At 40.7% G+C, this 27,749-nt stretch overlaps 1 long non-coding RNA gene across 1 annotated transcript in view; it reads left to right on the top strand.

Moving 5' to 3' along the window:
* The first annotated feature begins 497 nt into the window (after positions 1-497).
* LOC103347907 (uncharacterized) overlaps positions 498-27,749 on the top strand; it is a 51,789-nt gene continuing 24,537 nt past the window's right edge. Inside the window, exon 1 of the long non-coding RNA XR_011389785.1 lies at positions 498-925. This is a non-coding gene — a long non-coding RNA (uncharacterized lncRNA). The remainder of the gene's footprint in view (positions 926-27,749) is intronic.

Genomic DNA, 27,749 nt, shown 5'->3' with positions numbered 1-27,749 from the left:
GTTTGTTCTACATAAGACCACTGGTTGAACTCTGTAATCAATGCACAATCATTCTTAGGTGTTTAAAATTAACAGAAAAGTGATTTCTGTTAAACATAGGAGTGGGAATAAGAGAGGGAGGAGATATATAGGTCGGCACATGCTCACTCAGACTTACCTCCAATGGTGGAACTAGAAATGTGCCAGGGGATTTCAGCTCAATCTTACCAAGAAGGCAGGTACCAATGCCAGTGCATTTGGTAAAGTGATAAGCATAAATACACAACTGAGCAAAAAGATAGGGTAAGTGTCGAAGAGATTTCACAAATAAGACCAGTGTAAGCAAATAATGAAGGACAGAATTAAAAGGGAGAGAATGATCCTGCGGGGGAAGCAGGACACACAGCAGACTCATAGAATTGCAAACGCCCAAAACAGCACTCCTGCCTCAGAATCAACCCTTGGGACATTCGGATCTGGCTAAAAGGTCCATTAGAGTCTCACAGGCATGGAAAGCCATGACACGGTGGCAAAAAGCAATTTAAATGAAAGATCCTGGTGAACAAGACCCCAGCAGAAGGAACAGGCCATCAAGGGGAGAGGCGCCTTTCTCTGAAGGGAGGAAGGAACCTCCACTGTGATACGGCCTTGACTAAACAAGTTCAGAGTCGGTGAACTCAAGGGGCTTCCATAGCCTAGACAGCTCATAGCAAGAGTCTCGGGTGATTGCTGACGTCATAAATAAGAGTGCCAATTGTTAAATCAACAATGGGAGTCACTGGGTACATGCTCCCCACGTAGGATCTCTGTCCTTAATGTGTTTTACTATGAAATTTAAAAACAACACTACTAGTCGAACAACACCCTATACCTTGTGCGGTTGTGTGAGTGCAGCCTGTTGAAATCCCTGCTTAGTATATACTAAGTTGGTCCTCAGTATATGAAGGTAATTGAAAATGAAACTTGATGAAGGGCGGGATGGGAGAGGGAGTGGGAAAGCGGAGGGCCACGGGAGGGAGGGAGGTTCGGGGGGGGGGGAGCCACAACAATACAAAAGTTGAGCTTTGTAAATTCACATTTATTAAATAAAAAAAACTATATAGTGGGCCGGCGCCGCGGCTCACTAGGCTAATCCTCCGCCTAGCGGCGCCGGCACACCGGGTTCTAGTCCCGGTCGGGGCGCCGGATTCTGTCCCGGTTGCCCCTCTTCCAGGCCAGCCCTCTGCTGTGGCCAGGGGGTGCAGTGGAGGATGGCCCAGGTGCTTGGGCCCTGCACCCCATGGGAGACCAGGAAAAGCACCTGGCTCCTGGCTCCTGCCATCGGATCGGCGTGGTGCACCGGCCGCAGCGCGCCGGCCGCGGCGGCCATTGGAGGGTGAACCAACGGCAAAGGAAGACCTTTCTCTCTGTCTCTCTCTCTCACTGTCCACTCTGCCTGTCAAAAAAATAAAAAAAATAAAAAAAAAAAAACTATATAGCAAACAAAAAAAAGAAAAACAAAGAACTTAATACTTTACCCTTTTAGTATTTTTTATGTTCTACTTAAAACTATTGGTTGAACTCTGTAATTAATACACAATTACTCTTAGGTGTTTAATTAATGCTATAACTAATACTCAAATAGTATTTTACACTTTGTGTTTCTGTGTGGGTGCAAACTGTGGAAATCTTTACTTAATATATGCTAAACTGATCTTCTGTATATAAAGATAATTGAAAATTAATCTTGATGTGAAGGGAAGGTGAGAGGGAGTGGGAGAGGGGAGCGTTGTAGGTGGGAGGGAAGTTATGGGGGGGAGGAAGCTATTGTAATCCATAAACTGTACTTTGGAAATTTATGTTAATTAAATAAAATTTTAAAAGGCAAAAAAAAAAGAAAGTACATGCAAAAATATTTTTAAAAAAAGACTACTTGTTTTCCAGACTGCTTTTCTTGCTCTATGTTAATTAATTTTCCCCAAAGATCTCTGGGAAAATCAGGCAGCAAGAAACAGTGATTTGAGATCCCATGTCCTGGCCAGCTTTGATTTTTTTATTTGCAAGTCATGCTATTTACTTCTCCCAAAGCCTCCTTTGCATTTATGGGTGGGCAGAAGGTGAAGATCAGCGTATCTCCATGAATTCCATTAACTGCATTGCCCACTTCATTGTCTGCGCAGGCAAAAAATAAAGAAATAAAATTAGAAGACTTCACTATTAAAGCAGCACTAATCTCACTTAATGAGAACTTTCCATTTATTTACCGCCTCTAATATTTTAGGGATCATAGCATTCCTGCAAGTAATCAGAATGCAGTAGGACTAGTTGTTGATCATGGGGAGATAAAAACACTTTGCATAGCCTTTAATCACAAAGACTTCTTCATGTAATTAAAAAATGCTATATTGTGGCCTTCAGCCTTCCTCAATTAATTAGTTTTTAACTGAAAATCATCTCAGTGAATGAAACTACAATTTTTTAACTGAACCAACCAATACCTGATATTCACCATGAATTGTGTGAGATATCAGATACTATATTATGCAAATTACTGAGCACTTATTTCATGCAACTCTTTGTATTATAAGAGTCAGAACCTAGTCTGCCATTCTCCTGGAAAGTATTCTGCATGCCAGCACCAGGAAAAATCTTTGGGTAAGATCAGTCACATCACAATACCTATTCCTAGGACTTCCTTTCATGCCCTTTCATAGCACTAAATTTATGAATAAAGTTGAGCTTTGGACACCAATTTTTGGGTTTGAGTTTTACTCTACCATCAACTTATTGAGTGGCCAATTTTTATATCACTTAAGTGGGAATAAAAATATTACCCAATGTTTTGTGTAATGATTAATAGTACAATGTATGTGCTTGGCACAGTGGTTGTTGTGCGATAGGCATTCCTCAACCACCCGAATGTTAACTTATAATATTCTGTTGCCTGAAAAGGAGGCCTTGCCCATTGAGAAGGAGCCCTAGCTACCGGTCCCAGCTCTGCAGTCAGCAAACTTGAAGCCAGAGCAGCTGGTCTGACAAGGCCCTTAACTTTGCTTTTGAAATGAAGATGAAGGCCTGGCCTCATGATTTTAACAACTACTGATGGATACCCTCCCAGGGGTGACATTAGAGTGCTCCTGGCAATTCGGAAGTGTGCATTTCTGTCTAGGTTAACCAACCTCAGCCCAAGGATGTCATTTACAATGAGCAGATCTATCACGTTGTCGATCATGGAATACCATTTCTATAGAGGGAAACATTCCCTCAGACAGGGGCTGTGTCAGAAAAAGATTCCCTGCTCCCTTCCACCTCAACCCCCTTCTTCCTGAGCAGATGAGAGAGTTGGGGGAAGGAGGTAGGTGGTTCAACCCTGACTGGGTCGCTGTGTTTCCTTCATAGAGAAGAAAGTATTGATCTTTGTAGATCCCAGCTGTGTCCCAACTCAACTTTATCAGTAAACCTGGCCTTTTACTCTTGAACTACCTCATTTCCAGGGACACATTTCCCAGTAAGGTTTAAACCCAGAGGGGGAATTGTGCTGTTCTTTATGTAGCCCCAGAATCTCAATAAATATCTTAGGGTCTATTTGAATTGCTTAGAAGAAAAATACTCAAGTCCAGTCTGGCTTGTTTACAATACAATGCAATTCCCTAGCCAGACCAGACTGCAAGGGTTCAAAATTTCCAAAGACCTATAAACAGATTTCCTCCGTTAAAAGGCACAAGTCTTCCCACCCAGCAGCCCAGCCACTGCTTTCGGAGCCAAACCTCCCTGGTTGAGGACCTCTTCCTTGGAATGTGATGGCCTCCACAGTTCCACCCTGCCTCAGCTAAAAGATTCTCTGTTCCAGCACCAAAATCCTGAGAAACTATCCATGTTGTTCTTATTTAAACATTCTAGCCCAGAAATAACTTGCAGGATGAAAGGGAGTCTTAGTTCAGCTCTCCTTGGGCTGTTTTGCATGTGTACAAGCATTTCCTATGTGCTTGCTTTCAGCATTCCCTACAGAGCAGTAATCAGAAAAGTGTCTCCTCCTTCCTGGCTTAGTGTTAGCTGTTTGAACATCCCAAAGTATTCCAGCAGTGAGGTGATTGCACACATCCCTGCCAAATTCATTATATTTTATGTCTTTCTACTCTTTCTGCTGGTCTTTGCAAGTGGGTTGAGAAAGATTTGAAATTTTTTCATAAGGGTTGTATTAAACTATCTAGATAACAAAAGTAAATCAGCATTTTTCCCCTATTAGACAAATGAAAAGTAAGCTCTCTCTTGTATATGATGATCACATCTAAGTCAACGTGATGCCTTCCTCTGGGATGATGCCCTGGATGGTAGATATGGGACCCTTCTAACTTTCCCAGGGATATAGGTATTGGTAGGCATCCATTGATTCCACAAATTGTGTCTTCTCTAGGTTGTGAAAGGAGTTGATAAGCTGTTTCCTCCAGTCACTGGAGCACTTCATGCAGAACTGAGCCGTCTTTCTTCCTGATCCACCCTCTTCACTCACAACCCTCACTCCAGCCCCTAGACAAGGCAGAATTTCCCTTACAGCCCTTCAAATAATTCCAGTGAAGTTCAAAGAAATCCAATTTTTTCTTTAGATTCTATATTTCATAACACCAGGGCTCTTGAATTACCTGTGAAAAAGGGGGTTATTGGATAGGCAAACTCAGAGAAACAAGTGTCTATTTCTAATGTGTGTTTTTTTTTTAAAGAGATAACCATCTACTTTTTGAGAATTATATTTTCCTAAGAATACCAGCTAATGCTGCAGATGAAACAAATAGGAACAAGTCTGAGTATAGAAATGCCTCATTTGGGTTCTTTTGTATTTAGATAGTATTCAACATTTATCCTACAATATATTTTAAAACTAATATGTAATTGGAGATGAATCACCATTTTAAGTATTTCCCCCTTCCCCCAAACTGGATTGATACTGTATTTCAAAATAATTAACATGTGCAGCTGAGTGGAATGTCCAGATCAAATCAAGAGTCTGCAGAACAGCTTTCCAAGTACAAAAAGGATGAGAGAGCCAGCCCCTCCATGGCCTTCTGGTGCTCTGGAACTTCCAAGCCCCCAGAGGATTTAGTGATAGGAGAGCAATGACTTACAAGTAAATATCCAGGATAATTTTAATGAAAAAAAAAATCAAACTAACATTTACAAAGGAAATACAAACACTGATGTACCCATCAGTTCAAATGAACATTTTGTAATATTTACTTCAAGATCTTTTCTCTTTATTGATATCTCCTCTCTTCCCCTCCTCAGAGTTCACTTCTAATTCCAGAGTATGAAATCTTACCCTAAACAGAGAACATGAAATCCATGTTCATAAAATTTTACTGTGAGTAGGCATCTCTAAACATATTCATGAATATTGTATAGCTTTGCCATATACACCATTTTTAATTTAAGTGGATGGTATCAGCATTTTTTTTTTTTTTGCTATTTCTCATTCAACATTGTCTTTTAAAGATCTTTCCATGTTGACATGGGAAAATTTTGCCTGTTTCAACATTCCATCTTCATCAATATATCACAACTTATTAATTCATGTTCCATTACTAACAGTCATTTTCAATTTTTGTTATTAAGAAGAATATTGCAAAGAGCATTTTTGATATTTCTCCCAGTTGCAAATGTGCAGAAGTTTTGACCCCTTCCTCCCTCTCTCCCTCTCTCCTCCTCCTCCCTGCTTCCCTCTCATCATCCCTCCAAAATAAGTAGAATAGATTTTTAAAAAGCAATTCATATTATAGTCATGTTGAGGAGCTTCTTGGCCTGGGATGGCAGGTGTTCAGGGGAAAGGTATGGAACCTACAGGTTTGATGAAAAGTCTCAGGTACACAATTCCAGCATGATTTCAGGAGTACATCATATGTATGACCTAACTAAAATAACATTTCTTAGACAATGATTAGAATCTAAACTGTATCACTCCTCTAAGCATTTCTAAGCCATGGTCTGAGTATCACTCAAAATTTCTACCTGGGTGTAGATCATTTATTTTTCAACATTTACATGGCCACCCAACTGACCTGCAACAATGATGTCATAAATGACATTCCATCTGAAATTTCCTGCTGTGGATTGAAAACATGGGATTTCCCTCAGCAATGTCAACATTTATGTTGTTGGGCTGATTATCCAAAGTGTCATTTTAGAAAAACTGTATTTCTAGAAATTTCCTGGCTTTTTTTTTTTTTTTTTTTTTAGTTTGGTTGGAGGGAACTTTCTGCCTAAAATTGTAGGAAGGCAATTGCATGACAGTTAAATTTAGAAATTATTTATTAGTTCAATAGGCAGAACCTACACACATTCCCTAAATGGAGGAAGAGGAGAATGGATTGAATAGAGAACTTGCCACCAGGAATCTCTTCGCTACTGTGGATAAAAGCTTCCCAAGCAGTTCTCTGGAGGTGGGAAAGGATCAGTGCATCCCTATCAAAGGAAAAGCCCAGGGCAACTGGCATTTCCTAATGTGGCAGAGCCCTTCCAAGACCCTGGGTAGTGTGAGGAAAGCAGACACAGGCATGGAGCATGGGGAGTGCTGGTTCCACTTCTGTTCCATATACAAGGGAAGAAATGGTCCAGAGATAAAGTGGTTCCTCTGAACCTGCCCCACGTCTTCTCCCATTCCCAGCCAGCTGAACCAATTGTGGAAACTTCTACCAGCTAGCCCTCCCATGTGAACATTGCAGAGAAGATCCTAGCATGATATAGGTACATCATGAGGGTCCACACAGATTCTGGTTATTTGTTTTAGAGTAAATACAACCCATTTAACCAGTTCACATTCTAGGACAAATAAACACTCAGTCTGTAAGACCATTCTGTAAGATATAAACACTGTATCCAGAGGAAGAAAAAGTGCATCCACCTGAAGAAAAAAAAATACCACATTGACACAAAAATGAATTACAAATGGCATGTGCTTTGTGCTTGCAATAAAATTCAGTAAAACAGCCTTTGAGACAAAGACAAGATGATGGTCTTACACTGAAAAATAAGTAGACATGAAAAAATACAAAGAAATGAATACTATTGTGACTAACTTTTAAACTGTATTATCATCAATAAAAAGTAGAATTATTACTATAGAAAACTGAATTTTTTCTGTGAAGGGAAGAATTACATCCTCTCTCAGGTCTCAAAGACTAATGACAATGAGACAGAAGCACATAAAATCAAAAGTTAGACCCAGTAGAAAAATACTTTCTTGAGCTGACAATTTGGGTTTACAGATCAAAAAGTGTTCATAAGTAGCAAGCAAAACTATTAAAATGAGATCAGTGCTTAGATATATCCTGGTTAAATATTTGAATTTCAAAAGTAAAGATAATTTCTTCCAGTGAGGCAAAGAGCGTTGGGATCTACAGGGAGAAAGGATTACCTTTAAAGATGGAAAAATCAACATGGCCCTAAAAGTCTGCTGTACAGTGAAATTCAGATAATAAGTAAAAAAAAAAAATAAAATTTAACATAAAATCATAGTAAAGGAAACACCACGGGCTTCTGAAGTCAAAAATCCTTAGGACCAAAAAAGATGTATCAAAACAAAGAACTTATGAATAAGTTATTCAACAAAAGGTTCATAAAGAAAACTAATGCCATTTCAATATAGAATTATTTAATTTTTACATTAGTTTAAAATGATAAAAATGTAATAATTTTTGAAAACAAAGATGTAAAATACTAATAAAAATTGCAATTTTGTGTATAAAGCCCCAGAATATACAAGAATGAGAAGAAGAAGAAAAACATTGGTATGGTTACAGCAATGAATAGAGTTCAGAATTTTCATGAAGGAGCATAACATATAAGGTTTCATTCATAAGGTTTTTACCACACTTGCTGGGGGAGGTGAAAAGACAGGCCGAGGGAGAGCTCTTCCGCTGGTTCACTCTTCACACCCTGAGCTGGAGCAGTAGCCAGGAAGCCAGTAGCCAAGAATATAGTCCTGGTCTCCCATGCGAGTGCAGGGACTAATTATTTCAATCACCCCCACTGCCTCCCAGAGTCAGCACTGGTGGGAAACACAGTCAGAATCTGCAGCCCTGATTCCAACCCAGACACTCTGATGTGGGCCACGGACACCTTTAACACCAGGCTAAATGCCTGCTGCCACGCTTTTTGATAAATTATTTAAGATTGGGGCTGGTGCTGTGGCATAGCAGGTAAAGCCACCGCCTGCAGTTCTGGCATCCCATATGGGCGCCGGCTCCTGTCCCGACTGCTGCACTCCCCATCCAGCTCTCTGCTGTGGCCTGAAAAAGCAGTGGAAGATGGCCCAAGTCCTTGGGCCCCTGCACCCACGTGGGAGACCTGGAAGAAGCTCCAGGCTCTTGGCTGCTGTTGCAGCCGATTGGGGAGTGAACCAGCAAAGGGAAGACTGACCTCTCTCTCTCTCTCTCTCTCTCTCTCTCTGGCTGTCCTTCTATGTGTAACTCTGACTTTCAAATAAATAAACAAATCTTTTAAGGTTAATAATTAGTAAAAAAAATTAAATGAGGATGTGTGCCATTCTCGTTATTCAAAGGAAAAATCTTAAACTAAAAGAGGCTCCCTTCCCACCACTATCACTGGCTAGTCCAAAGCCTGCTATTACTGAGGGCACTAAGTCACAGTTAATAAAAGTTTATGGGTAGCACCACCTCTGTGAGGATACATGCAAAAATTTTAAGTGTACTAGATAGAGTACACAGGAAGTACCAGTAAGCTATGGTTCAGATTAAGAAGAACCCTTTGATCTTGATGAATAAACAAATGGCCAAGTATTGTTGCTGCACTTCTCTGAACTGAAACGAATTTAAGGCTTGTACTATTAGTTCAATGAGTTAATATTCCTTCTCCAGCTGACCTATCCAACTTGTTCTTGAATGTTATTCATCCATAATTTTTATTAATAAAACTACTGTATCAGTGTCATGAACTAAAATTTCATTAATGACTTGAGAGTCATAATAATTCCAGAAGGGTCAATGAATGAGCACTCAAGTCAAATGGATTGTAACGAATACATCCTAGATTAATAAAGATTCAACCTCCATGTCCTTGGCTTCATGCCTCTGTTTTGTTGTTGTTTTTTTTTTCTTTTTTTCCAGTTAATGACTGAACTTCAGACTATCTTCCAATTTTTGCGGAGTGAGATGGACATGGATCATTCACAACCCCCAAAATAATTAATGGCAGACAGGCAGACAGATAGATTTTTTTTCCCTAAAATAGATAAATTTGTGATGTAAACAGACAATTTCATAAATGCTGAAATATTTTTTGTATCCCTGATGAATTGAAAACCTTTGTTGGTCATTCCAAATACAATACCACAACTGTGGAGTCTGAAGAGGCAAAGCTACACCCAAGAAATTTCAGAACAGTACTTAGTTTCTTTTATTGGCAGATATGATGACCTCAATGTATTTGCTCTTAGACCCAAGGAAGAGGAACACAATGTTGAAGCAGCCATCTGTCTTCAACACATAGAAGCACAATATTTCCACATACGGAGCACAAAAAATTTCAGAAAGTTTAAAGAACTAAGAAACCAAAAAGATAAGCACACATTTTTAAAGCTATTTTTATTTAATTTGTTTGAATCATGAATAATGAAAGAAGGCAAACTTGGTAATAGTGTAAACTATAAGAAATTTGTTCATGACAACCATACTGTAATGGCAGGGTTTTAATCGTCTTGTTTTCCTAGCTCAATCATGGGCGTATCTCTGACCTGAGAATTCATGGGTTGTGATAGCTCTTCTTGCCTTCTGAAAGTGGCAGCCAGGTGTGGCCGTTACTAGGATTTTCTTCCTTACAGTTTGTTATTTTATGCAATGAGAGCCATGGTAAATATGGAGCCTTACTTAAGTTAACAAATCAAAATCCTTCAAATTTTAACCATCATCCTGCTAATCATTAATGTATTTGCTATATACTATTATTATGGACATTAACACAGTTTAACAAGGATCTTGAATATCAGATTAGGGATATTTTGCTTCCATTCTATAAGCAGGGATGAGAATGAAAAGGAAGGCATGAGTGACTAGAGCCAAGCTCATTTCCTGGCATGTAGTAGAAGGTAAACACAAGTTGCATGACCAGGATTAGTGTTTATTGAGTGTCTACTATGTGACAAGCAGCACTGGGCACTTTATATCGTTATCACATCTAATCCCCCAAATCTTGTCATGTGGCTATTGCTATTCCCATTTTTCCATTCTGGAGACAGAGATTCAGAGATAAACATATTTGCCTATAGCTTAGCTGCATTGTTAAAGTTTGAATCGGGGTTCATGCAACTGTAAATTCTAGCTCTTTCTGCCACATTCCTGATACCTAAAAATATGGCCACTGAAAATGATCCAGAAACTACATGAAGGTGGTTTGAAAGATTCTAGCAGATAGTTCAATGGTAAGCAGTAATTCAAAGATTTATACTTGAGCAGTTTCCTTAAAGTAAAATCATTTCTAGTGAAAAATGATCTGAGCTTAAATTGCATTGAAGTTAATATCATGTCATTTAAAAAAAATCCTTTAACAGAATTCTGCAAACTGAGGTCAAAGGGACTTCAAACTTTATCTAGTGTAATGACAATGGGAAATGCATGTTTGATCAGGATGTTGAACTTTTTTTAAGCTTTATTTATTTATTTGCAAGTTGGAGTTACAGAGAGAGAGGGAGAGGGGAAGGAAGAGGGAGAGGGAGGGGGAGGAGGAGAGGGAGAGAGAGAGAAGAGAGAAGAGAGAAGAGAGAAGAGAGAAGAGAGAGAGAGAGAATCTTCCATCCTCTAGTTCACTCCCCAGATGGCTACAATGGGCAGCACTGGGCTAGTCCAAAGCCAGGAGCCAGGAGCTTCATTCAGGTCTCCACCATGGGTTTTAGAGGCCCAAATACTTGAGCTATCTTCTGCTGCTTTTCCCAGGCCATTAAGCGGGAGCTGGATTGGAAGTGGAGCAACTGGGACATGAACCAAATGGGATGCTGGGGTCACAGACAGCAGCTTTACTCACTACACCACATTGCTAGCCCCCAGGTGTTGAACATGTTTAATATATCGTTAGGAATTCTCTAGGTATGCTATTTGCTGAACAGAGAGAAACCATAGGTAAATCCAGTTGCCAGAGAATCAGTAGCAACTGAAGAAGAAAAACTGAAGGAGAAAATGAGATGTAATTCGAGTGCTTCATTTGCCATCTCCAGGTCGGCAGACAGCAAAAATAAAAATCCAGTGATGCTTCTCTAGATGAAAGTTAAGGTCAAGTTAGACCATGAAGTTCTGTGATGATACTGAGGGCCCTTCTAGAATACTAATGATGAGGATGCTGATTTTTCAAAGACTCGCATTAACTCTAACAAAGCTGAGGGAGTAAGGAAGACACCCACATCTGAGAGTTCCATAATGGGTTCTTGTCTTCAGCCTGGCCCTGTCCTGGCTTTTACAGTCATTTGAGGAGTGAACAAGCAGATGGAAGATCTCTCCATGTCTCTGCCTCTCAAGCAAATAAATACTTTAAAAAAATAAAGTTAGAAGGTATGGCGATTTTAAAATATATACACTTATTCTTTAATATATGTCTCTCCAGAGGGGGGAGTTGAACTCACTTCCTCTTGTGTGTAGGTTAAACTACAGCTTGCTTTCAATGAACAGAGTATGGTGGAAGTACACTGTAAAAAGGTCATAGGATGCATTTTGGCGCGCCTGCTCATTCGCTCTCTCTCTCTTCTCTCTATGAATGATAAGGTCTACAAAATAGAGAACAACTGGGCTATGATAACATTCACTAATCTGCCCAGCAGCACTGGGGAAACTTGTAAGCCCTAAGGAATAGGAGTCCCCACGTGGCAATCCAGTGTTTTATTTATTTATTTATTTATTGACAGGTAGAATTATAGACAGTGAGAGAGACAGAAAGGTCTTCCTTCCGTTGGTTCACTTCCCAAATGGCCACTATGGCCAGAGCTATGCCGATCCAAAGCCAGGAGCCAGGTGCTTCCTCCTGGTCTCCCATGTGGGTGCAGGGCCCAAGCACTTGGGCCATCCTCCACTGCCCTCCCTGGCCACAGCAGAGAGCTGGACTGGAAGAGGAGTGACCAGGACTAGAATCCGATGCCCATATTGGATGCCGGCGCCTAGGCAGAGGATTAACCAAGTGAGCCAGGTGCCAGCCCCTGCAATCCAGTGTTTTAAAGAGGTTCTAGGGCAAGAGTAAAACCCAGCAGTTAGAGAGTAAGCTCAGATGCTTTAAGAGTCTCTGGCTCTTATGAATAACCGTGCAGCTTCCTTCCTTCTCTGACCCTCCGCTTCATCACCTGACAGTGGCTATAGCAGCTTTAGAATGGATTGAATGAGCTAACACATGTGAAATACCTGGAACAGTGCCTGCCGTGTTGTATGTGGGCAACATACAACATACATACATACATAGCCTCTATGTTTTGAGTCCTTTGCCTGGTCAGTTACTAGATTCTAAATCAGCAGAGCCAGCCCATCACTTTGAAGTTCTGGCTCCATCCCACTGTGCAAGACAGCCATGAGTCTGGTTTTGTTAACACAAAGCTGTGAGCAACCCGGTTCTAAGACAAAACTTAGTGCAACACACTGAATGGACACCTAGAATGGAGGATTTTGTGATGGTAAAAACGAAAGAGCACCTGGGAAATCCTTAGAGGAGTCCATGCATCACAGGGTTCGAGAACAGACTTGCACAAACACCACAGATGCTTTGCCTCCAGACTTGTACAATTTGCACAGTTTTTGGTCTTATGCAACTTAGACTTGTAATATGCCAAGAGGCTTCCATCAAGATCCAATTAAAGGCTTGTTTCTGTCATCATTGCGTTTTTCTCTAAATGCTTAAAAAAATGCTTGTCATGCAGTGAATTGCAATAGCGCACTGAAGGAAAAAGAATTAACGGCAAACACTTTGGTCTTTACAAATGAATTGCGATGTATTCTAAAAGGATCTATCCAGGCAAGATTAAACCTCAGAATAGCCTGTACATGTGGTATGAATCAGCAGCACACAAATAATGTGGTGATAAACTTGGCACCTCCTGACACAAGAGCGGAAGTGCTTATCAGATATTCTGAACTGACAGGTGGTGCGTGTAGCTGTAGCGACAAAATTAAAACACACACAAAATGATAGATGAAGGGTAAAAAATCCATTCAAGCAAATGATGGTGTTGTACCAACTGATTTCGGTAGAATTTAAACCTCCTTTTCCCTGTCTCTCCCCTGTCCTGTCTTCATGCCTACCCCGAAACTTAGGCACATTTTTATCAGAAAAGCACTAGGATAACAAAGAAAAATATAAGTTCAACTTCTCCCCCATCCTGCTAATTTGCTGATCTGTTCCCAGTCATATTGTTTGATGGTTTCTCTTCCCACCCAGTCCTTTAACAACAATGGAAAACCCGGCCTTGGAAGGGATCCAACACAATCATTTTTAATGGGATGAGGAGACATCATCATTTTTCTATTCAAAAGGATTTCCAGGTGAACATTCATGACTTGGACTACTGCAACATACACACCATATTCCTTCAGGCACTTTGGGCACAAGAGAGACTCAATCATGACAATTAGACTGTTGGATTCCTTGAAGCGTTTGTTAAAATGAACCACACTACCACACATGGCATACAAAACCAACATGTTCTATTAGCTCACTGGATTCTGGAGAGCTGAAATTAGAGATTTTTCTTTGAAATGAATCTGGGCTCCTATCTAATCTCTGTCAGCAAAACTTAAACCCATTCTCCCTGAATTAATTGCAACATTTTGTGTGGATTTGCAAAATATGTGGTTATGTGGAGACTGGCGTTGTAGTAAAAAGTACACAGCATTTGGGCAAGAGCTTGACGTGTTTCTCTGATTCACAAAATTTGTATCAAGATAAGACTTTTCCCCTCAAGAAATAGAAATTCCAGTTGACTTAAATAGGAAGGGAGGATGTGTTTTAAAGGCATGGAGTTGGCTTAAACGTCAGGCCAAGATGCTTGATAGCTTCCTCTTTCCCTGGTGTCTGTTGCCCCAGCAACTGCTTCTTTACCTTGACTGTGGCAGACCTACCGAGAGCTGCCACGGAATCCAACATGCAGTTTTTCCAACACATGTCCAGCCAGTTTCATCGCACCCCCATCAGGACGGTGAGGCCAAGCACTAGCTGGCCCACGCTTCTGCTGGAATTGCATAGCCAGCCCCACGGAGACCCTGCTCTGAGCTCAGGGAGAACTGAGCAGTTCTATGTCCTTAGAAGTCTGAGTCTCAGCTTTCCAGATCCTCCTAGAAGCTTCTGAATTTTAATAATTCCAGCCTCTTCTTGCTATTCCTACAGCTAAAGGTTATAACTGCTTTCTGCCGTTGCTCCCCGCAAGTCTTTATCTTTAACATAGTTGACCACTTCCTACCTCATGAACAATTCTCTGTGTTAAATTGGCTTTTGTTCAAATTACTGGTGGCTTTTCAATCTCCTGATTGAATTATGGGATTGCTGCAGCCCTGTCTGCCTTAAGATTCTGTAATACCTACAAAGGGACTTTAAAAATGTATAGAAAACATAATCAAAGATAGATGTTTTGATGCGTGAAAAATTCTGAAATCCGTGCATATGGAGGGTCTTCACACAGTGTATTGCAGATGCATGTTATGAAAAAACTAGGGGTGGGTTTCAAAATTTTTTTAACCAAAATTAATTCATCTTTTCATTCCATTTTTCAGAAACTTTCTGGAGTATACTCATGGATGTACTTGGGTAAATCACACAAGTGCCATACAGCAATAATAAAAATAGCTGAGTGCTACTAACAAGTGCCTATCCACTAAACACCATGGCAAAAGGTTTCCTTTGGTTATCTCATTTCATCCTCACAATAATCCTTGAGGTATAGGATACTATTATTCTAGTTTTACAGAGGAAGAAAATTGTATAGTCTGTGCAAGACAGGGGCTGGGAAGTGAGAGAACAATATTCAAGCCTCGCTACTGGTTCTTCTCTTTGCTCCTCTCTGTCATCTGTCTTAGGACTTCTGCACATGGTAGGAGTTGTTCAGTTTCACAGCAGTTCCCTTCAGCCTGTGAGAGCAGAGCACACAGCTTTTTCTAGCTTTTGCAATCCAGCACAGTCACTAGTGTAGAAGATCTACTATAAATGTTTCTTTAGTTGAAGTTGGAATCTTGAAGAAACTGATTCAGAGGATTGGAAAAGGCAGAATGACTCATGAAGGGAAGTCAGGTCCTAGCTTTTCAGGCCGGCCCTTGCAATGGCTCTCAGACCACATGCAGGACTTGGCATCCGCACAGTGGGATTGTGTGTCCAGGAAAGGCGAATTTGGTACAAGATAGTCTTACGCAGAATCCGAGTGAGTTCTGAGAAACATGTCAACCCAGGGAAGGGCGAACCTAAGCCCAGAGAGGAAAACCGCTCTGCAGTGAGCACAAGGTTACAAGACCCTTCTAGTGTGACCTGGAAACTGGAGCTGGTATTCAATTGAGGACACGGAACTTGCCGTATTCAAGTTCAGTTTTTGTCCTAAGCGGGGGTGGGAGCATCCAAACTGCGGGCTGTGTGAGCCCTCAAAATCTGGCCCTGCCAAGGCAACCACCGGAAAGGCTGGAAATTCAATAAATCTGTAGCAGGCTAATTTCTAGGTTGAAAATTTTGCATGACCCTTGAGTATTATAAATATCTACACGGCCCCTGATAGAAAGATTCCCCACCCTGCTTGAGAACAGCAGTGGCTCCAGTTTTACAGCTATAGAGGGCACCCTGCCTTTTTTTGAGTAATCAAAGCCCAGTTCCTGGAAAGTAATAACCAACCATTACCAAAACTGTAGGAACACTGGCAGGAACCCTTCCAGTAGGAAGAGTCACCCAGTCCTTATGCAACATTTCCTCTGGAGAGATGTACAGCGATCTTCCTACACAAGGGCTGGCTTTACTGTGGCCACACTGGTACGTTATATAGTGGGAGACTTAAACACTTCGAATTTAAAACACCAGACTGACCTAGAGAATCAATAAATCTGTTTTTCCGCAAAAATGTCATTTTATTTCAGGTCCATCAAAATGCTGTTATTGACATACTGAAAACTAATTAGTTCAAAAATGTTAGAATCTTTCATATTCAAGTACTTGTGAAATTATTTCCCATTTTTCCCAAATGTACCCATTTGTTTGGTGTTAATAAATACTTCGGCATTCAGCTGCTCACATATTTTTTGCAGCTGTTTGCTGAGAGACCCTGAGAATGGTCCAGAGTTCAAGTTGGTGTCAAGCTGTTGCAAGTTCTCAAATTCAGCTCCTAGGCGTCAAGAGCCAGAGTTCCTCAAGTCTGTTCTTACAGATTTTTTTTGGTATTTCAGTGCAAGAAATCCACTTTTTGTTTTGTTTGATTTTGCGTCAAAAGTAGATCATATTTCTTGTCCATTAAGCCATGAATCTCTAAGTAGAACTGAATGGTTGCAAAAGTGTGAATTCCATTATTTATATTATAATGAAATTTTTTCCCTATGGAAATATCTGACCCAATGAACTTAAGTAAAATATCCAAAGTTTTTCCAAACCCAAAGAAACTAAAAAGCTTAATCCTTCTCAGCTATCTAGGCCTCAGTCTCTTTAGAGACAAAGAGCAGGAAACATGAAATAATAAAACAAATTACAATTGTGAAGGCTATCTTTACAAGTGCCAGTTGATGAAGTCATAATCTTCAACCGAAGATTGCAAATCTGCATGCTGAAAATTGAAAATCTGTATATAAAAATGTATGAAGATTTGAGACCCAGCCAGCTGGCAAAATTGACTTTAGGCTACACAGTACTTTTAAAAAGAAAAAGAAATGAGGATTTGATTCAATATTATGGTAGAAAATCTAAGCACTTTAGCTAATATTTAGAGCTTGTTGGCTGTTAAAACACTCCCTTGGATGTCAGCTGGTTCCAAACAACATCTGTGATCCATATCCCTCAAATCTACAGATGCATCAGATACATAAAATCCACACATTATTTAGTTTCACAATCGAGTATTTTGATATTTGGCTTTTATTTAAGTAACGAACCCAACTATAAAAGTCATCTTCAAAATTTTCATTGTTCATTAGGCAGCCCTACCTTTTTCTGCCAAGCATCGTAAACACTAGCCTGCTACAGATTAGTACAGGCCCTGCCTTATTAGCAGCACCAAGTCATCTGCAAACTTCCCTAAAATACGTCCCTCTACCTCCTATCGTGTATACCCACTGAAAAGAAAAAAACACACGTGTTAAAGAGTGCTTTGCCATTTTTTAACCAACTGAAAAAAAAAAGTTATAGAATTGTTGCAGGCAAATAAAATATTTAATGTTTTTCCTTTTGTTCTTACCCATAGCAACAAAGGAGCATCCCTACAATCACTCACATTATTACAATGCCCTTTCTTTAAAATGTAATAAAGTGCATTAGAATGCCATGCATTGGTGTATCTACACAGTGAAGAATGCCAGTGTTAACAAGGGCTGCAAGAAATGGTCACTAAGTCGCCTTCTAGTTCAATATTCTATGATTATCCAATATCATGTCATTATTGACCAAGTTACCAATTTGTTCTAAAAATGTCAACTAGAAACATGCCACAATGAGGTAAGCAATTATTTCCCAGTAGGATGCTGGCTCCATAAATCACTGGTTATGAAAAAAAAAACCCAAACGGCTAATTTCATAATTAGATGGCCATCAAGTTTCTATTTTGAAGGGGACCATTTGCCCTTACATTAGGTCACATTGTTAAAAGACTGTATTCCTTTTTTTTAATCTTTATTTAATAAACATAAATTTCCAAAATACAGTTTATGGATTACAATGGCTTTTTCCCCCCATAACTTCCCTCCCACCCGCAACCCTCCCATCTCCTGCTTCTTCTCCCATTCCATTTGCATCAAGATTCATTTTCAATTATCTTTATATACAGAAGATCAATTTAGTATAGATTAAGTAAAGATTTCGACAGTTTGCACCCACATAGAAACACAAAGTGTAAAATACTGTTTGAGTACTAGTTATAGCATTAATTCACATTGTACAACACATTAAGGACAGAGATCCTACATGAGGAGTAAGTGCACAGTGACTCCTGTTGTTGACTTAACAAATTGACACTCTTGTTTATGGCATCAGTAATCACCCTAGGCTCCTGTTGTTGACTTAACAATTGACACTCTTGTTTATGGCATCCGTAATCACCCTAGGCTCTTGTCATGAGTTGCCAAGGCTATGGAAGCTTTTTGAGTTCACCGACTCTGATCTTATTTAGACAAGGTCATAGTCAAAGGTACCTCCTTCTTTGATGGCCTGTTCTTTCCACTAGGATCTCACTCGCAGAGATCTTTCATTTAGGGTTTTTGTTTGTTTGTTTGTTTGTTTTTTTGTTTTTGTTTTTTTGTTTTGCCAGAATGTCTTCACTTTCCATGCCTGAAATACTCTCATGGGCTTTTCAGCCAGATCCAAATGCCTTAAGGGCTGATTCTGAGGCCAGAGTGCTGTTTAGGGCATTGCCATTCTATGAGTCTGCTGTGTATCCCACTTCCCATGTTGAATCGTTCTCTCCTTTTTAATTCTATCAGTTAGTATTAGCAGACACTAGTCTTGTTTATGTGATCCCTTTGACTCTTAGACCTATCAGTGTGATCAATTGTGAACTGAAATTGATCACTTTGACTAGTGAGAATGGGAGAGAAAGAAGAAAGAAGGGTGGGAGCATGGGTGGGAGGGAGGGTATGAGGGGAAGAATCACTATGATCCTAAATATGTATACATAAAATACATGAAATTTGTAGAATATTAGATAAAATTTTTAAAAAAGAAACTAGAAAGTTGGGGACATGGAAAGAGAGTGGATAATGGGCACCAAAATGCAGCTAGAGTCAGAGAAGGAGTTCTCATGGTCTGTGGCACAGTAGGGTAGCTGTAGCCTGTAATTCATTATACACCTCAGCACAGCCAGAGGAAAAGAGTTCAAAGGTTCTCAACACATGTAAATGATAATATTTAAGGAGATGGAAAAGAAACTACCATGATTTGGTGATTACACATTGTATACATGTATCAAATTATAATATTGTGCCCCATAAATAAGCAGAAATATTATAGTTCAGCTAAAAATGAAAAATTATTAAATAAATCATGGTCTAGAGAAATTAGAATACTTTTCCTGGAAGAAAGAATTATGAGGAACAAGGAGGTAGAAAGAAAAAAAAAAAAAACATAGAACAACTGCGTTGTGGATGCAAGAGAGCCCAGGAACATGGAGACTGACATTTCTCTGACGTAAAACTTCACCCGTCAGATGAGACACAGGAGCCCACCCAGCTCTTCCTCGGGACTGCTCCATATTTCAGTAACTTTGAGAATGATCCCTCAGTTCTTCTTCTTGAAGCCATTCCCCTTCCTACCAGGCCGCGGAGCCCTCAAGGCGCTGCCAAACACTGGTGCTGTGCTGGCCTCCATGCGGCCGTGGAGAAAAAGACAGCCAAGGAGCCAGGCCTGTGCCGAGTCACGTTTCTGAGAAGGCAGCACCAGACACCTGTGGATATGCAGGCACCTGCGCATAGAGCATTCCCTGCCACTCTTGCTTTTTCTCCTTGAGATCAATGTCTGGAGACACTGAGGTCCCTGGTCGAGGCTCAGCTGGGCACCTATGACATCCGGGCCCATTATTAACAAAGGTCACTTTTACTTGCAAACTGGGAGTCCTCATTGCTGGCTTATTTATCATCACATGAACAATGGTCCCCAAATGCCCCAGCTTAAAATAGAAGGTATTTTATTACCGTTCATCATGCTCTGGCCTCTCTGGGGCTTGGCTTGTTTATATTGTACAGTTTTCTGTTTTTCCTGCTTCGTTTCTCTGGTTCATCTGTAATCCAACGGGAGCTGGCCTGGAACATTCGGAATGGCCTCACTCTCTCCCTTTTCCCTTTGTACCAACTTTCTGCACATGCTCCGGCTGTGTGCAGAAGTGTCACTTCCTTCTGGAAGGTGTTCCCAGCTCCCAGACTGGGCTCCTGCCCTTGTGCCCTGAGCTTCTTTTTCATGGCCATTACCACCATTACAGTGTCTGCTTTGTTGTCTGTCTCATCCTCAGATTGTCTGCTTCATGAGGTCAGGGCTGTCTCTATTCGTCACTGTATTGTTGGCATCATACATAGCACCCCAGCAAGATAACTTTCCACAGATATTTCAGTGACCACTTCAGAGCCATTTTTTTCTGCTCAGAAGACATCATTTCTTTAGAATCTCAAATGCTTTTTCTTTTTTAAGATTCTAGACAGTAGCTTTACGTATACTAAATGAACGAGAAAGATGAAATGCTACCTGAATTAGCCCAACAATAATGCAAAGCACTCCATTCCTACAAAGTTCAGGTGAAACGGATTTGTGAATTTGACAAGAATATCTCCAGAATTCCTTCAAAATTATGTGTTCATAATTATGTGTATAATTATGTATATAAACAGAAAAATCAAAATCCTTAAATTTGATAAAGTTGGCTTTTTTAAACTCAGTATCTCTCCAACCCATTAACAGGCAGAGTTTCAGTGGAGCGCAAAAAGCTGCAGTCCAAACTATGGGGGAAATGATTCTTAATCCTTGGAAAAAATTAAGTTTCCTAGCTTGTGGGAGCTGGCAATGTCAGGCTTTGTCTCCAGAAATACACTGGAGCTGCTTCATTTGATATTTGAGATAAATGCCATAATCTGCCTTCGGAGTGCCAGCCCCTAAGGAAGTGCAGCTTGTCAAATAATTGCCCTGTGATGATCTCAGGCAACTCACTGATTCTTTTTGTCAAGGGGTTAACGGGTAAATAAGCATGCTATAAAAGATACAGACAAGAAGAGCAACAGTTACTTAACCACATTAGAACCCAGGTTGGCCACGTTTCTTTCGTTTCTTTCGCTGGAGACATTTAGATAAGCAGACACCATCTTTAATCTTTGTTTATATTGTCACAGACTTGTTTTGAGTCCTCATTGCCTCTTAAAACTAAACTGTGATTATTCCTTGGACATTTTTCCTGACTTACTCATTCTCATCGGGCTTTCTTTCAACTCTGCCTGGCAAATCGAGTTCTCAAACGCAACTGCAGTGAGCAGCAGGCGCAATCCCACCAAGCAGTTATTTCTGTTTATCAGTTTCCACTTCTTGGAATACAGAGCTGAGGACTGGAGAGACGTAAACGAGGACACAGGAGTCCCTGCCTGCCCGATCCAGAGCGGTGCCTGTGCCCACCGGCGCCTAAGGGCTTTCGTTTCACTGTCTTCACTACTGTGTCCTCTTCACTTGCTGTTCTGTTCTTTGAGTTCTTTGTCTTGTCCCTCTGGGAAGGCTACAGTCTTTTTCTCTACACTTTGAGGATAGGCAAATTGGATGTTTTATATTTACCTTTGTGAAGTATTCCCACACTGCAGTCTGCATTAGATGTAGCACCACATGTATTATTACGTATTAGACTTACACTCACAGAAATATGAGGAACTGGTTTGAGTCTTGCCAGCAGCTGAAGTTGCATCCAGTGCATTAATGGGCATCCAGTGCCTTTTGTTGCAGGCAAAAACCGCAGCACTGTAAATGTGGACAGTTGTCTCCTTTACTGGCTTTGCAAATCTGCTGCCATAGAAATGAGTGAACAGATTCCATCCTGCAGTGTCTGTCATTTATTAACAGAACAAATTGATCTCATGGGTTCTGTTGGCCAAATGAAACAGTGTTAAATGCACGAGTGCCTTCTACTACTCTGAAAAGTCCAGATAAAAGCAATGGAAAGAGGTGGATTTCAGGTTAGGATTCACTTCAGAAATAAGGGTTTATAAAGCCCTAGGATTAGGCCTTGAATATCCATTTCAGTTTGCTCCCATCAACTTAATTTCTATCAAGATTAGCCAAAAACACTAACAAGCACAGGAAGAGATGTCTGGTTTCCAGAAGTGAATCCTTGAGCCACTGCCAAAACTATCCCCTCAGTTGAAAATAACATGATTTACGGAAGAAACATTTCTGTCTCCCATTATGTCATCCAGTATTCAAAGTAGGGGCCCTGAGTAACAAGTTTATCAGACTGCTAAGGACGCTAATCCAGCTCACAGGCATCTAGAGCCTAAGATGCTGAGACAGGTGATGCACACGGATGGTCTGGAGATGGAATCTAGCCCACAGATACACTTTATTTGGACACATGATTGTTTTTAGTGAATAAAGCCAGGTGTGTTCACATACATCTCTGATTTTCTCTCTTTTTCCTTGGAAAATAAAAACCAAGATACAGCTACATTGGACCTACTATTCCAAGTTGTAGCATAAACTGACTGGTGCTGGCATCCACATTGCTGTCGTCCCACACAATTTATTTGTTTATTTGAGAGAGAGAGAGAGAGAGAGAGAGAGAGAGAGAAAGAGAGAGGTCTTCCATGGTTCATTCCTTTAATGAACATAATGGCCAGAGCTGGGCCAATCAGAAGCCAGGAGCCAGCAGGAGCTTCATCCAGGTCTCCCACACGTGTGCAGGGGCCCAAACACTTGTGCCATCTTCTGCTGATTTCCCAGGAGCATTAGCAAGGAGCTGGATGAGAAGTAGAACAGCCAGGACTCAAACCAGCATTGCAGGCAGTGGCTTAAGCCACTGCACCACAAGGCCTGCCGCAGGAGCACCAATTCAACATGATCATTGATGTTGCTTTGCTGATATCAGCATTAGTGACAGAAGGGCACTCTAACTACATGACTCAGAGTCTTCTAAGGAAATTGCACTGTGCAAGTCCACAGTCCCTTCTGTGAAGTCCTTGGGACAAGATTAACCTCAGGATTTGGAATTTCTCATGTTTAAAAAAAAGGGCAGTGCCCAAATTGAATACATTAATTCTACAGTACAACATATGAAAACTTGAAGTCAAGGTAAACTGGATCATTAGAAACAACTAATACTTTCATGTCAGTTCACTTAATGAGTTTGTCACAAAATTTCAAAAAGTTTTCGGTTTATGGAGCTTTTGGATTTGTCATTGTGTGTATGAGGCTGTGGGCTGTGTAGCACTCATTCACATTATTTTCGCAAACTATAAACGTTAGAAGAAGAAGAAGAAGGAGAAGCAGAAAAAGAATTTTTTAAAAAGCATTAAAAAATGGTTACCCCGGATGGCTTTGATGTTCTGGATTTTACATTATTGATATTCCCTGTAACCCTGCAAGATAGGAGTAACCATCCTAAGTTTCTGGAAGAAGCCAAGCCTTTGGAGGTCCTGAGAGTCCATAAAATGCAGTCTTGGAGCTGCTGACTCATAAGGACTGTGACCTGGGAGAGTCACCAGGACTATTGCTTCAAAATCGTCCATTAACCTCAATAAGGAAAAGGGGTAGGGCTGCGTTAATAACAGTGGCACTCAAAGCAATAGTGTTTAGGCATGGTCAGGTCACCTGTGTTTGAGTAGTACCAGTATGGACCACGGAACTTTAACAATTACAAATTTTGATGCTAATAATTTAGAACTAGGCAAATATTTAATTTGACCTGTTAAGAAAAGAACTTTTTAAGGAAATCAGTAGTACAAATTAGATGGTTGTTATGGTGATAGAATATCAACTAAAAAATCCATAAAGAAAAAGACCTACAGATGGGCCAAAACAAGATCAAAATATTCCATATGTCAAAATTCATCTTTGGGCCGGTGCCATGGCTCCCTTGGCTAATCCTCTGCCTGTGCACCAGCACCCTGGGTTCTAGTCCCGGTCGGGGCGCTAGATCTGTCCCGGTTGCTCCTCTTCCAGTCCAGCTCTCTGCTGTGGCCCGAGAAGGCAGTGGAGGATGGCCCAGGTCCTTGGGCCCTGCATTTGCATGGGAGACTAGGAGGAAGCACCTGGCTCCTGGCTTCAGATAGGCACAGCACACCGGCCGTAGCAGCCTTTTGGCGGTGAACCAACGGAAGGAAAACCTTTTTCTCTGTCTCTCTCTCTCTCTCTCTCTCACTGTCTAGCTCTGCCTTTCAAATAAATAAATAAATAAATAAATTCATGTTTGTCAAAATTGAGAGAAAAGCAACAAGCCACATAAGTATTTTTCAGATAAAGGGTAAAATATTCTTTATATATAAGGAGTACCTCTAATTTAACAATGAAAATTAAAAGCTTCTAATAAAATTATGATGTCAAGAAAGAATAGCCTGGCCCAAGGTGAAGAAGTCAGGTTGTCCAATATGTATATGAAGATATTTTCAATTTCTCCAGGAATCAAAAATGAACACAAACATACATTCAGACATATATGCATACATATAGCAGTGCTACCTAATAGATTACAAGCAATGAAAAGAACTGACAATGGCAGGTGTTGGTGAGAATGTGGAGATTTATCCACACTTACTTGAAGTATAAATTAATATAAAGCTGCCATTATGCAGTGCTAGTTGTCTTATGTGTAAAGTAAATACGTTTAGCACAATAATCCCACTCCTGGGAATATATCACAAAGGTGTCGTTTTACCATACCAACCTGTAAGTTTAAACTAGGAGCCTTAATTAAAACATACTACATTTCATTAGGAAGAATATAATGCAGCCACTTAAAAGGATGATAGATCTGAAAACTCACTAACAAGAAAGAATTTTATAGCACTTAGTAGATTCAAAAAATGTTTATGGGAAGTAATGTCTAATACGATTTCATTTATGTTTTTATAGCAATACAGAAATCAACAGGGTATGAGACAGAAATATGTATTTCTTTCTTCCACCATGCCTGGTCTGATCTCACCTCTTTTGACAACTGTTTCAAGTTAGATTCTGCAGGAATCGGACTCTGAGATGGGTCTAGTTGTAGAATGTTTATTAGGAAGAGCTCTTGGGGTCAACAGCTGTTAAGGAGGAAAGAGAAGTAGACTTGGCAAGGAAAGCAGATGAGCTGCAGAGCAGGCCAGTGACAACGTGGCCACATTTATGCAGCCCTAGAGCAAAAATGCCAGCAGCAGGTACTGCAGTCGTAGAGCCTCTCCTCCCCCAAGCTCAGACTCTGGTTGTGGGAGGGGCCTGGTGACCTTGGGCAAGGTCTCCATCTGCGATCCTCTCCAAAGGAGGCTGATGCCAGAGTGTTCTCTCTTGACAGCTTTTCCCAGTGGCTGGGGCAACAAGTGCTCCTTGACAGGGATCCGGGTGGCATTTCACTGGGTCCTCCAAATAATGCCTTGGAACCTCTCACTGTTTTCACTTGTGTTCGATTTGAAAACATATGGCGATTTTCAATCTCACACCTCAAGTAAAGCTTCTGCCCTTCCCTTCCACCCCACTCAGCTTTAACCTGAGGTTCATGGCCCTGCAAGAGACAAGGGAGACACAGACCTCCTCATCCCTTCGCTTGCTCTCCTTGCCATTTACTCTTCCCTCCTCAGGCTGGCGAAGGTGGGCTCCTTCCAGGACAACTGGTATGTGGTGCTCCTAATGGCATCCATATGACAAAAGAAAATTCCGCTGGCCCTAGCCTAGGCATGGAGCCAGTCCTGCTGCAATCCTTCCTCTCCCTGAAGGGGGGCTTTGGGATTCTGCCTGAGAAAGACAGGGCCCAGACTGTCTCCAGACTCTGGGGCCACATACACCTGTCATATTTTTGCCAGGGAGCAGAGCAGGAAAAGCCTCTGTGTTTTCTTCAACAACAAGGCACATCCCTGGGAATGGGACCTCGCATCTCTTGGATCCCTCGCCTGAACTCATGGGAAGAGCCCTGCCATGACATTGCTTCCTGTGCTTTCCCTATGTCAAATGGTTTTCCCCAGGATGTAGCTCCAGCCACTCACTTAACAAGGGCTGGAGGAGGGGTTGCATGTTGATTGCAGACAAGCAGATGAGAACCTTTTGGCCAGCCCTTGAGAATGTTCTAGCCCCCTTTAGAATATTTGAGCACTTGTCTTCCTGAACTTTGAAGCCTCTGCTAGAATTTTACGACAAGTTGAAGAGTACCATTTGATAGCTGGTTACATTTGTAAAATTATATCCATAAACACATATACACAAATGAAAGGGATATTTCCCAAAATGATAATGTTGGTTGTCTTGGAGTGGTTGAATTTTGGAGAAATTTTGTTTGTTCTTTAACCTTCTGTTCCGGACATGTGTTAGCTGCTTTTTGTTTGGTTGGTTTGGTTTTCTTGTTGTTGTTATTTTGTTTTGTTGGAAGAAAGAAAGAGCAACAGAATCAGAGTCCTGTGTCCTTGGATGCTTGTGTCTTTATCGTGACTGAGCCATTTTCAAAATTCTACAGCCTTGGGAGAATTATTTAAACTCAATGAGCTCATCCATGAAATAATTTAATTAGATTAAAATAGCTAACCCATGACCTGTAGCCTGAAAGAAAACCAGGACATTTATTCATGGCTACCAGAAGTTTTAGAATAAAAAAATGTACTTAGGCGCTTCTTTATTAATCAGATCCATACCAAACATTTGCAATGTGCCAAATTCTATGTTAAAACAATGACCCAGAGATAAATGAAACTAATACCTAGACTCAAAGACCTCAAAAAGAACCTGCCAATGACCTTGTGACGATTCAGTCTGGTGCAAGTGGCAGTAGCCCCACATGGAAACTGTAGGCTAATTCTAGAGAAAGGGGAGGATTGGTGTTGCTTTTTTGGTCAATGACATGGGTACCTAAGTGGGTTTTGAAGGATGAGTAGGCATTCACAAGGCAGACAGCAGGATGCTATTAAAAGTACTCTAACATTTTGCAGACAAATTAAATAATCCTGTAGAGGGCATTTAAGGAGAAATTGATTCTTCCTTGATATTTTCCAGCCTAATCATTTAGAGTCTATGGTGAGACACTGCCCAACCCAATCTGAACATCTTTCTGCACCAGTCATGAAGTCTGGGCAGACATCAGTGTATAGAATCTCTTTACTCTTAATAGAAAGAACACACAATTCGCAAGCCTCATTTTGGTGTAGCTTCTTTCTAATACTGAAAATGCTAAGTGAACAAGATTCTTATCTATTTATTTAGACATTCTCAGGGCTCTCTGAGACACGTGGCTTCTCCTTTTCCCTCTGACCCCCCAACAAGTTCCTGCAGGTAGAATTTTAAAATAATCAAATCTAATTCAAGTCTCTTCTAATGCTTGAACTTTGACAGCTTGGTCTCTGTGCATGGCATAAATTAATGAGAATAATTCCATTAATGGATGTGGCATCACTGCACAGAGCTGCTACAAGTGATCTAGGTTCATGATGGGAGTGGGATCCATATGGATCCAACAGAAGAACTGGTAGTTAGCATGCATTTAAACAAAGATGCTCTAAATATTTGTTCAGCATTTATGCAGCAAAGAGGCAGGAACCTGCATGAGACTAGGAAGGGAAAAGAGTCATTGGAGACAGCAAAAGAGAGGACCTCCCAAAACAAATGGGATCATGCTTTGTAGAAGGCCATTTAACCAGCTAATGCAACTGCTCCCGTACCTCAGACCATTCCCAAGTGTTTCATTAGAATATCCATCCAAGTCGATACAGTAGACTTGTTCAGGGAAAGCATGTCTCTTCACACTGGTAACATGTTGTAGTGCCACCTGGGTGACTCATTCAGTCCTCCAGTCTGTAAAGATCAACGCATTTGTATTCTGAATCAAAGCAGGCTCACTCCCAAATCTAAGGATATTTTTTTCTAAATGAGGAATCCTGTAGCTGAGCTGATGAATGATTAATCTCTTTCAGGCTGGATATTTTGCTCAGGGCTACTAGCACAAAAATGAGTGAGTGAGGGTCCCA

This window comes from Oryctolagus cuniculus, chromosome 6 (genome assembly GCF_964237555.1).
Source record: "Oryctolagus cuniculus chromosome 6, mOryCun1.1, whole genome shotgun sequence".
In the NCBI taxonomy this organism is placed as follows: Eukaryota; Metazoa; Chordata; class Mammalia; order Lagomorpha; family Leporidae; genus Oryctolagus; species Oryctolagus cuniculus.
Note: the sequence above shows the minus strand (reverse complement) of the source record. Positions and strands in the feature narration are given on the sequence as shown.